Here is a 12,061-nt window from a genome sequence, read left to right as displayed (position 1 = left end):
TTAACCTTTGCTATAGGAGGTAAAAATTCCAAAAATATATCACCAGAGCATGGATATACGCAGAAGAGAGGGGGCCCATCCCCACCCAAAACTTTCATGCCTTCACACTTTAAAATACGGAAAGGCCTAAAAATGCCACTCAACTTACAGAAATGACCTATCGATGCCATCCGTTAAAAACTTGTTATTTCTATGCCACTACCGTTAGACATTTGGCCCATCTATGCCATTACTTGACTAACGACTGAATTTTTTTTTTTTAAATATTTATAAGACATATATTTCCACGTGTCCTGTCATTATTGGTCCGACTAAACCCCTACATAATTTTAACTTTGGTTAGGCATATCTACGCAAAACCAACCCGGTTAAAATATACCCAAATCATTAACCCAAACCTAATTTCAACCCAAATCTCTTTCATCAAAGAAGGTTAATTTCAAGTTCAAGTTCAAGGTTAATTTCAACCCGGTTAAAACACACCCAAGAAGATTGTTAATTTCAAGTTCAAGGTATGTTCTTGGGGGTTTGAATAATTGAGTTTTACAGTAAATTGGTTTTGTTCTTATCTGCCTTTTAACTCCGAATCGAAAATCTATTATCTGTCTTTTTACCCGAAATCGAGTATCCACCAATGAGATAAAAGTAATTTTTTTTCGAGTAACCTTTGCTCATCTCAAGGATAACCGATGCAGGCGCAGCCCCAATCATCATCAAGTTTTGGAGTGAGCAGTGGAGTTAGGTCAGCTGCAGCAAGGTTCTTAGGTGGAAATGGTAGTAAAGCACTTAGTTTTGTTGGAGGAAATGGTGGAAGTAAGTCTATTAATGGCATGAGTGGTAGGGTTGGATCATTTAGCGTGTCAAGTTCAAGCAATTCTCTTGGCAATTCGAACTTTGATGGCAAAGGAACCTATTTAGTGTTCAATGTTGGTGATGCAATTTTAATCAGTGACTTGAATTCTCGAGATTAGGTATGCTCATCAACAGATTTTGCTTTTCTGAGATGGTAGATTTGATGATACAGATGAAAGAGACGACCGGAGAGTGAAAGGGATTTGGGTTGAAATTAGGTTTGGGTTAATGATTTGGGTATGTTTTAACCAGGTAGGGTGTGGGTAGATAGGCCTAACCAAAGTTAAAATTATGTAGGGCATGGGTTAAGCCGGACCAATAATTACAGGACACGTGGAAATGTGGGTCTTATAAATATTAAAAGAAAAATCAGCCGTTAGTCAAGTAATGGCATAGATGGGCCAAATGTCTAACGGTAGTGGCATGGAAATATCAAGCTTTTAACGGATGGCATCGATAGGCCATTTCTGTAAGTTGAGTGGCATTTTTAGGCCTTTTCCGTTTAACATATGATGACTTTCACTTTTTTTGTGGTACTTGTTCCTCTTTTTTTCCTTTTTTTCTTTTGCTCCTTCTCTTAATTTCTATAAGAAAAAAAATTATCTTTGTATTTTCTCTCTCTTTGCACAATCAATTTTTTATTATTTATTTAAATTATATATTTGCTTCCATTTTTTTCTAGATTTTCACTATTGTATTTGAATGTGATAGTAATCATTTTCTATTCTTATATGTGTAATGTCAATTTTTTCTTGATTTTGAATTGGAGAATCATTTAGTCATATGATCGTGCGTTTGTTTATACACCCAAAATCTTGTAAATCAAACTGACTTAATTCGAAATGACACTAACCAAATCGAATTGTTTAAAATGAGTCAAATAGACTAAATGTACGTCTTAATTCAATCTCATTGACTGGCGGTACATTTGTATTAAAGACAATGGTACTCGTAGCCATCAACCCTATCACCAGGTCCTTGGAGACTAATTTGTTGAGTTGACTCAGACTTGCATGTCCAAGTCTCTTGTGCCAAAGGAGGGGATCATTGTCCAACACACTTAAGCAAGTGAGTTCATTTTCTGAAAGTGTGGACAGATCTACAATATATATATTGTTCACTTTTTTTTCCCTGCAAAACAATCTTGTCAGTGGTAAGCTTTATCACAAAACATTTGGTGGAGGTGAATGCTACCAAGTTACCTCTATCACACAATTGTGATACACTGATTAGACTGTATTTTAGGCCATCTATCAAGTAGATATTCTCAATAGGGTGAGAATCAGTCTTACCTACCTTTCCAACCTCAGTGATCTCACCTTTCTTCCCGTTTCCAAAGGAGACATTACCTCATTTGAGGTCCTTAAGTGAAAGGAACTGGTTCTTGCTTCCTATCATATGCTTTGAGTAGCCACTATCTATGTACCATATTTGGCTGCTCCCCTTCACATGGACCTACAAAAGAAAATCATGGGTTAGTCTTAGGAACCCAAACTAGTTTGGGTCCATTTCTATAGGAAAAAGGGTGTATCAGATTCTTTTTAGCCCCACTTGGCAGCCTATTTTTCCCTTTAACAAATTTCTTATTCTTTTGACTAGCCTTTTCTTTTGCAATGCATTCACTTTTATAGTGACCAGTTTTATCATAGTGTGTGCAAATTTTGTTCTCAGAAAGTGTGAGGTACTTGCTTTTGGGATCCCAATTAGGTGCAGGGGTCCCGTAGCCAAGTCCTCTCTTGTTGCTACTATGGTATTCATGTAGCCATGAAAGTGCATCGGAGGACATGTTCCATTTACAGGTTCTGTCTAGCTCGTGCTTGACCTTGCTTAGATCATCCTTTAGGACTCTTATCTGCTCATCTCTTTTGTACAACTCATCTTTCATTTTTCCTACATTTTCTTCTAAAGTAAGTTGTGTGTGATCAGCTTTTTTTTTACCTATTCCTACTTTCAATTTTAGATTTTCAGATCTAAGCTCTAGGACAGTAGTGTCAAGTTCATGAAGCTGATTCTTTAATACTGCATTTTTACTTTCACTTTCATTAGCCCTAAGCTCCAGATTTTTGAACTTAGCTTTCAAAATCACACACTCCTTAGACAACTATTCCTTTTCATTATTTAGATCCTCAGATTCATCAATAAAATTTAGAAGTAACTCAGATAGCCTTTCTTTAGACAAAAATTTAATCTTGTCTTTGAGATGTATTATACTTACCTCAGATTCCTCATCATATTGTCCAATGGCCATAAGTGCTTGTTCATCTCCATCTTCATCATCTGAGCTTTCATTTGAGCTTTCTCCCCAAGCAGCAACCATAGCCTTTGTTGATCCTTTGTTCTTCTTGGGTTGAACCTGTTCCTTCTTCATGTTTCTTCATTCAGCTCTTTCCTTCTTCCATTCAATTTCCCATTGAGGGCAGTTTTTCATGTGGTGATAAGTCTTCCTACACTTGTAGCACCCCTCATTGGTTTGCTTTTCAGGAACCCTTGGTTTGCTATAGCTTCCACTTCTTGAAGGACCCTTTCCTCGCATTAGGTACTTCTTGAAGTCTTTTGTGATCATGGCCATTTCATCATCTTCTAGTTCAGAACCTTCAGTGATTCTGAGTGCCATGATCTTTTCCTTCTTGGGTACATCCATATTCATGGTTTGCCTTCTAAGTTCATAAGTAGTGAGATTTCCAATTAGCTCATCCAACTTAAGAGTGGCAATGTTCTTTGATTCCTGAATGGCAGTGATTTTGCTCTCCTAAGTGACTGGCAAAACCCTTGTCAAAATCTTCTTAACTCTGTCTTCTTCAGGAATAATCCTTCCAAGAGACTTAAGTTCATTTGTTAGTGTGGTGAATCTTGTATACATCTCCAGGATGGTTTCCCCTTCTTTCATGGTGAAATTCTCATATTGAGAATACAGTAGTGTTCCTATGAACATCTTCACTTGAGGTGTTCCTTCATGAGCCACTTGCAAAGTGTCCCAAATTTCCTTAGTAGTGGTACAGATTTGAATTCTATTGTACTCGTCTGGACCAAGTCCACACACAAGCCATTTCTTGGCCTTAGCATTCTTCTCCCATTTCCTTAAGTCCTCAACACTGCAGTCAGCTCTTGTTTTTGGCACATCAACTCTTTCAGCATTTTTCTTCATGGTAGTCAGGGGACCATCAGCGACAATGTCCCATAGCTCATAGTCTTCTCTGATGATGTGATCTCTCATCCTATTTTTCCACCAAGAGTAGTACTGGCCATTAAAGAGTGGTGGCCTAGCAGTAGATTGCCCTTCCCAGTTTCCAGGTGGTGCACTCATCTTGATCTGTTCCTAAGGTGTTAGCCTCTTCAAGGATAACCTGCTCTGATACCAATTGATGTTTTAACTTCAATACCACACAAGAGGGGGGGGGGGGTGATTTGTGTGGTGTCCAATTTTTCACTTAAACTGATTATGGAAGGACCTTGTTCTTCTAAGTGTTCCTTAACCTGCTATTGCTAAAATAGTAAATGCGTAAAGTAAAGAACACAAGTATTTTACGTGGAAAACACCTGGCTCAAAAGGTGAAAAAATCACGACCTACTTCCCAATAGGATTTTCCCAAACTCTCCACTAAATCACTGAGCCAAAAACTGCATTTACAAAACACTTTTGTAAACCTAGGATTAACTCTAATCCCGTTGTGTCAAACAACCTCTAATTATTGCGACAACTTCAAGTTAACTCTAACTTGAATACTCAAAGTGCCTGGTACAATTGCCTCTAGATAAAGCTGAAAGGTAAAATATGAAAACACCTACTACAATTGAACTAGAATAAAAGACAGACACTTGGAACTAGTTCTTCTATCTGGTTCATGTAGCTTCAGATTTGCACACTTTAATCACGCACGAACTGCTTGCAAAATGCCTTGCTATTATGCTCTCAGTTCACGTTTAACTTCTACTTTTGTGCATCACCTATAAAGTGAGAATATCCTGCGATTTGTAGAATTAGTAGAGTAGAAAATAAGAGTTCTAATGGTACTCTTCCTTGGTGGAAGAGTTCTAGTTGATCTCGACTTCTAACTCCTCCCTTATCTTGGATAGTGTTCTCTTTGATTAAGGAGTCCTTCTCCTTATCAATTATGCAGCCTTTTCGATCAGGAGATATCAATTATACCAAGTTAAGCTTATCTCCTTCAAGTGCATCCCACTTGCTCGAATTTGCCCATGTATATGCACACAAGGGATGTACCTTGTTCATGCCTGAGCTTCCTTTGTCAATCTTCAAAACAAACCTTCACTTGGACCAACAACAATGTTGATGCAGAAGATAGGGTGATTGCATAAGTGTCTCGACATTTGAAGGTTCATGAGAAGAATTATCATGTGCATGATCTAGAGTTGGCAGCCATTATTCAAGTGTTGAAGATTTGAAGGCCCTATCTATACGACATTCCATATGAGGTCTATACTGACCATCGGAGTCTCCAACATTTGTTCAAGTAGAAGGACCTTAATTTGTGGCAACGGATATAGTTAGAGTTGCTGAAAGGCTATGATATCACCATATTATAGCATCTGTAGAAGGCTAATGTGGTGGCCGATGTATTGAGTAGTAAAGCTGAGAGTATGGCCAGTTTGGCTATTTACCGGTAGCAGAGAGGCCACTAGCCATGAATATACAGGCATGCCCTGGCCAATTTATTTGTGAGATTAGATATTTTAGAGCCTAATCATGTTCTTGCTTGGGTTGTGGCACAATCATTGTTGTTAGGGAATATCAAGGCTCGCTAGTCTGATGATCCTCACTTGTTGGTGTTGAAGGATACGGTACAGCGGGGTGGTGCTAAGGAGGTTGTGGTTGGTGATGATGGCGTTATGCGGCTTCAAGTCCGGATTTATATTCCAAACGTTGATGGGTTGAGAGATTTGATTCTTGAGAAGGCTCAGTGCTTGTGTTTTTTCATTTACCCATGTGTCACGAAGATATACCGTGACTTGAAATAGCACTACTAGTGGCGGAGAACGGAGAATGATATCGTTGCTTATGTCTCTCGGTGTTTGAATTATCAACTAGTGAAGTATGAGTATTAGAAGCCGGGAGGGTTAATTCAGAGGTTGGAGATACGGAAGTGGAAGTGGGAGCGCATCACTATGAATTTTATGGTAGGCTTACCACGTACCTTGAAGAAATACGATGCAGTTTGGGTTATTGTGGACCGGTTGACTAAGTCCGCACACTTTATTTCAATGATGACTACCTATTCTTAAGAGCAGCTGGCTCAGATTTACATTCATGAGATTGTTTGCCTTCATGGTGTGCCCGTGTCTATTATCTCAGATCGAGGCACTCAGTTCACATTGCAGTTTTGGAGAGCAATGTAGCGAGAGTTGGGCACACAGGTTGAGTTGAGAACAAAATTCCATCCTCAGACGGATAGACAATCCGAGCGCACCATTCAGATCTTTGAGGACATTTTATGTTCCCGTGTCATTGAGTTTGGAGGTGCATAGGACCAGTTTCTACTACTCGTAGAGTTATCCTACAACAACAGTTTTTAGCTGAGTATCCAGATGGCTCCTTATGAGGCCTTCTATGGGCGAAGATGTCGTTCTCCGGTTGGCTGGTTTGAGCCTAAGGAGGCTAGGTTGTTGGGCACAGATTTAGTCAGTGATGCCTTGGAAAAGGTGAAGGTGATTCAGGAGCAGGTTCGTACAACACTGTTCAGGCAGAAGAGTTATGCTGATAGGAAGGTTTGTGATGTTGCATTTATGGTGGGTGAGAAGGTTTTGTTTAGAGTTCCCCCCATGAAGGGTGTGATAAGGTTAGGTAAGAAGGGCAAGTTGATCCCTCGGTAATTGGTCTTTTTAAGGTTCTTGAAAGAGTGGGAGAGGTGGCTTACAGACTTGCATTGCCACCTAGTCTATCAGGTGTTCACCTAGCATTTCATGTTTTTATGTTGCGGAAGTATTATGGTGATCCGTCAAATATTTTGGACTTCAACACGGTACAGCTGGATGGGGATTCGACTTATGATGTGGAGCCGGTGGCCATTTTGGACCGGCAGGTTCGAAAGTTGAGGTAGAAGAATATAGCATCAGTGAAAGTTCATTGGAGAGGTCAACCGGTCAAAGAAGCTACTTGGGAGACTAAGCGGGAGATGCGGAGCAAATATCCACACCTATTTGAGGCTCTAGGTATGATTCTAGACCCGTTCGAGGACGAACATTGGTTTAAGAGGGGGAGAATTTAATGACACGGCCGATCGTTTTGTGTATTATAGCCCGTACCCCTATTTATTGCTTCCCCTACGTTCACTTGTGGCTATGTGACTTGCTAGGATGTTTAGGATTGGTTTTGGAGTGAATTGGGACACTTAGTCTCAAGGTTGGAGGTTTAAGTTGGAAGAGTTGACCGGAGTTTGGTTTTTGTGTATACGACTCTGAAATGGGGTTTTGATGGTTCTAATAGCTTCGCATGGTGATTTAGGAGTTAAGCGTATGTCCAGAATTTGATTTGGAGGTCCGTAGGTTGAATTGATGCTTTTTGGCGAAAGTTGGAAAGTTGATGGTTTAGAAGGTTTAGAGGTTTGACCGTGAGTTAACTTTGTTGATATCAGGTTTGTATTTTGGTTCTGAAAGTTGGAATAGGTCCGTTGTGTCATTTAGGACTAGTGTGCAAAATTTGAGCTCATTCAGAATTGGCTTAATATAATTCGGCATTAGTTTTAGAATTTGGAAGTTCATTAGTTTTATTAGGCTTGAATTGGGGTGCGATTCATAGCTTTGATGTTGTTTGATGTGATTTGAGGCTTCGAGTAAGTTTGTATTGTATTTTAGGGCTTGTTAATATGTTTGGATGGGGTCCCGGTGGCCTCGGTTGTGATTCAGATTGAATTCGGATTCATTTTGGACTTGGTGTTAATGCTGAAGCTTTATGGTTTCTGGTGTGATCGCATCTGCGGTGGACTGTGTCACAGGTATGTTTGAATAATCGATAAGCGAAGGAGGCTTGGCAAGGTTAGGAATGCAGATGCAGATAAGGAGCCACAGATGCGGAGCTGCATGTGCGGCCTATGGGTCGCAGGAGCGAAGGTGAGGCTAGAGGAGGTTGTCCGCAGATGTGGAAGAATTTGCGCAGAAGTGCTATCGCAGGTGCAGATCATTATCCGCAGAAGCGAAAGGCTGGATTTTGGAGGAAGCCACAGATACGGCCACTTTTCTTCAGAAGCGGAACCACAGATATTGTTAAGTGAGTCGTAGGTACGAAATTGCTAGGCGTAACATAAAAGGCGAGGGTTTGGTCATTTTTCTCATTTTGGAATTGCGGAGCACAGCTAAGGGCGATTTTTGGGAGACTTTTTGCTATAATTGAAGAGGTAAGTAAAGTTTAATCACTTTTCATAATAAATATTGATTAACCATTGATTATTACACCTAGTTTATGTGAATTTGAAGTAAATTTGGGAATTTTAGACCATGGTATTAGAGAGTGAGATTTATTGATTCGAGGGTCGATTTGTTGATGGAATTGGATGAAATTAGTATGGTTGGACTCGTAATTGAGTGGGTGTTCGGGATTTATGAATTTCTTCGGGTTCTAGGGTGTAAGCACGGGGTTGACTTTTTGGGTTGACTTTGTATATTTGATTCAAGACTTTAGCTTTTATCATTTAGAATTGTGTCCTATGGCTATTATTGATGGCATTAAGTTGTTTTAGCTACATTTGAGTCGTCCGGAGATCGATACACGCGGGAAGGGCTTATTGGAGGAGTGACTTGACTTGCTTGAGGTAAGTATATTACCTAAACTTGGTTAAGGCACTAGTTTCCTGAATTATTTGTGATAGCTACGTGTTATGGGTGCATATATGTGTGGGGTTTGAGTCCATGTGCGAGCACGGGGTATCTATCCATGTTTGACATAGTGCTTAGGCTATGATATGACTAGAATTTACTGTTAAGCTTTAAGATATGATGTTTCTCATATTTGTAACTGTGTTGTGAACTATTTGAGCCATGTTTGATAATTGCTATTTCTGTGATGAAATTGTCGATTTGAGATATGATAGCACACTTTGAACATGCTTACACTTTAGCATATCATTATACCAGTCCAGGAGCATGAAATTTGATATTCATTCATCATATACATGTATTCTTGTATATTTGCTTATGTGTGATAGGATTTGGATTGGATACCTGTGACCACGCCGGGCAGATTGTGTTGTTATACCTGTGACCACGCCTGATGGATTATGTTGTTATGCCTGTGATCAGACCAGACGGATTATGATATTGAGCCTGTGACCACGTCAGGCTAATACCACATCGAACTGGTCGTGCTGCATGTGGATATGGATTCATCCCCCTAGGGTCACCCTCTCATGTTTTTATCTTGATTGTGTACACGCGAATTTGAGGAAAAATGATCGGTGGTTTGGTACGAATATGGAATTATTGAGGAAAATCTGTCCAGTGTTTGTTTTGAATTTTGCACTTCATCTTTACTTGCAATTTCCATGGTTAATTACCTGATTTATTTGCACATAATCTCTATATGCTATAAAATTGCCATGGACAGAGAACTTGAGTAATTGCGCACACATACACACAGGGTCCTTTCTGTGCTTTATGACTTCATCACATTAATATTCTATACTTGTTAAATTGATAAAACGGTATAGGTTATAGCAAGTATCTTTCATAATTCTTTCTTCTTTTACCTCATTGAGGTTAGTTGTGATACTTGATGAGTACATTGGGTCGGTTATACTCATTCTACACTCTGCACTTAATTGTACAGATCCAGGTGTTAGACCCAGTTATCAGTAGCTGAGGCTTGTAGTTGAGCTGATCATTGACAGACGAGGTAGAACTGCATTCTCGACCGTAGTCTTGACGTCTCTTTTCCTATGTACTGTTGTCTTTATTTCAGACAGTATTGTATTTGGTCATTTCAGATTCGTATTTTCGTATTAGAGCTCATGACTCTGTATTCACCAGTTCTAGGGGATTTATCATGTATTAATTTTATTTTGTTATATTGAGGTTTCAAACTTATGTTATTTTTGTAAATTTTGCTATTTTCGTTCTTTATTGTCATATCTGGATTGCTTAGCAAGTGTGTTAGGCGCCATGACGACTGGTTGGGTTTTGGGTCATGACATTTAATTGGACAAGATGGGCTATTTCTGAAATTTTGGTTATACTTGATTTGGTCGTAGTCATGTTTCATGTATCACGCACACATCCACACTTTATTATTATGTCCTTGTGCACCTCATTGATTAATTGTGAGAATATGCCTATTTTATGATGAAATGTTATTTCGGATTGATATGATTATGGCATATATGGACATATTGAGCGGATTAATTTGGAAATGGCTTGAGATTTCTTCCATGCAGTTGTTGTGGTATTCTTATTCTTATGGCACGAGGTCTTTAACATGCAGTTATAATGATATTGTTACTGTTATGGCATGAGTTATATATCGTGTGGCATTTGAAAACGGATCTATCCCCCTAGGGTTACCCTCTCATGTTTCTTTCTTGATTGCATACATGTAGATTATGCTAAATTCACTGAAATTTAGTTGATTCTGATATAGAATCCGATGATGATGAGTTTGAGCATAAAGGTGGAAGCCTTGACCACTCAAGTGAATCCTTTATGCCTTATTATTCATTCCATATCATTTCTATGTTAAATTCTAACAAGTTACTAAATGCCTCTGTTATATCTTGATGACTTTTTAGTCAAGATTGAACTATCCATATTGAGTTGATATCCTATGATATGATCTTTGATGGACTTTTGCACCTGCGATGATCGCTGATACGGTCAACTGATCGCAAAAGCGGAGGCTGGGTTTTTAATGATTTTCCGCAGAAGCGAAACTTGGTCCGCAAAAGCGGTTCCGCAGATGCGGTGAATGAGCCGCAGATGCGAAAAACCTGGGCAGGATATTTAAAAATAAGGGTTCGCAATTTTAGTCTTGTTTCACATTTTGGACTCGGGCTTAGGCGATTTTGAAGAGGATTTTCAAAGGGAATTCTGTGGTAAGCTTCTTGTGTTTGATTTTGATCATAAATCTTGTTTCCCCATTGATTTTTCCACCTAGATTGTGTGGTGTTGAGGTGAAATTTGAGAGATTAGGGCTTGAGAATTAGAGAGTGGATTTTGGGGATTTGGAGGGGCAAATGTTGTTGAATTTTGAAGAATTTAGTATGGTTAGACTCGTGAGTGAATCGGTTTTTAGGTTTTGTGACTTTTGTTTGATTTCGAGACGTGGTCCCGGGGGCCGGGTTTGAGTCAATTTCGGATTTTGGCAATAATTTGGTATTTTTCTTGTGAAATTGATTCATTTAGCCTATATTGATCATATTGTATTTCTTGTGGCTAGATTCAGGACATTTGGAGGCCGATTTGAGAGGCAAAGGCATTTCGGAGTAGGATTTTGCTTGATTTGAGGTAAGTAACGCTTTCAAACTTGGTTTTGAGGGTTCGAAACCCCGAACTATGTGTTATGTGATTAGTACTGAGGTGACGCACTGTAACGACCCGACAGATCATTTTGAGCTTTTACACTTCGCTCGCTAGATATCGGGCATGGCTAGCCCCGTATTATGTATGGTGACTAATGTAAATCAGCGGTTTTGGTTTTTAGGTTAATCGGAATAGATATGGAAGGATGATTTCCAGCTTAAAGCTTTAAATTTGAAAGGTTTGACTCAGTCTTGACTTTTTAGTGTTTGATCTCGAATTTGGATTTTTATGATTTGGTTAGCTCCGTTAGGTGATTTGGGACTTAGGAGCGTGATCGGAATGTGTTTTGGAGGTCCGTGGTAGATTTAGGCTTGAATTGGCGAAATTAAAATTTTGGCGCTTTCCGGTTGATAGGTGAGATTTTGATATAGGGGTCGGAATGGAATTTCGGGAGTTGCAGTAGGTCCGTTGTGTCATTTGGGATGTGTGTGCAAAATTTCAGGTCATTCGGACGTGGTTTGATAGATTTTTTGATCAAAAGCGGAATTCGGGAGATTTTTGGAACCTTAGGCTTGAATCCAATGTGATTTGGTTGATTCGATGTTGTTTGAGGTGTTTTGAAGATTGGTATAGGTGTGGATAGTGGTATATGACTTGTTTGTGCTTTTGGTTGAGGTCCCGGGAGCCTCGGGGTGATTTCAGATGGTTGACGGAAGATTTTGAGTTGAGTTTGGCAGCTGAAGTTTTT

Source organism: Nicotiana attenuata, chromosome 11, assembly GCF_001879085.1.
Source record: "Nicotiana attenuata strain UT chromosome 11, NIATTr2, whole genome shotgun sequence".
Taxonomy (NCBI): Eukaryota; Viridiplantae; Streptophyta; class Magnoliopsida; order Solanales; family Solanaceae; genus Nicotiana; species Nicotiana attenuata.
The sequence above is the reverse complement of the archived record's forward strand: the minus strand, read 5'-3'. Positions refer to the sequence as shown.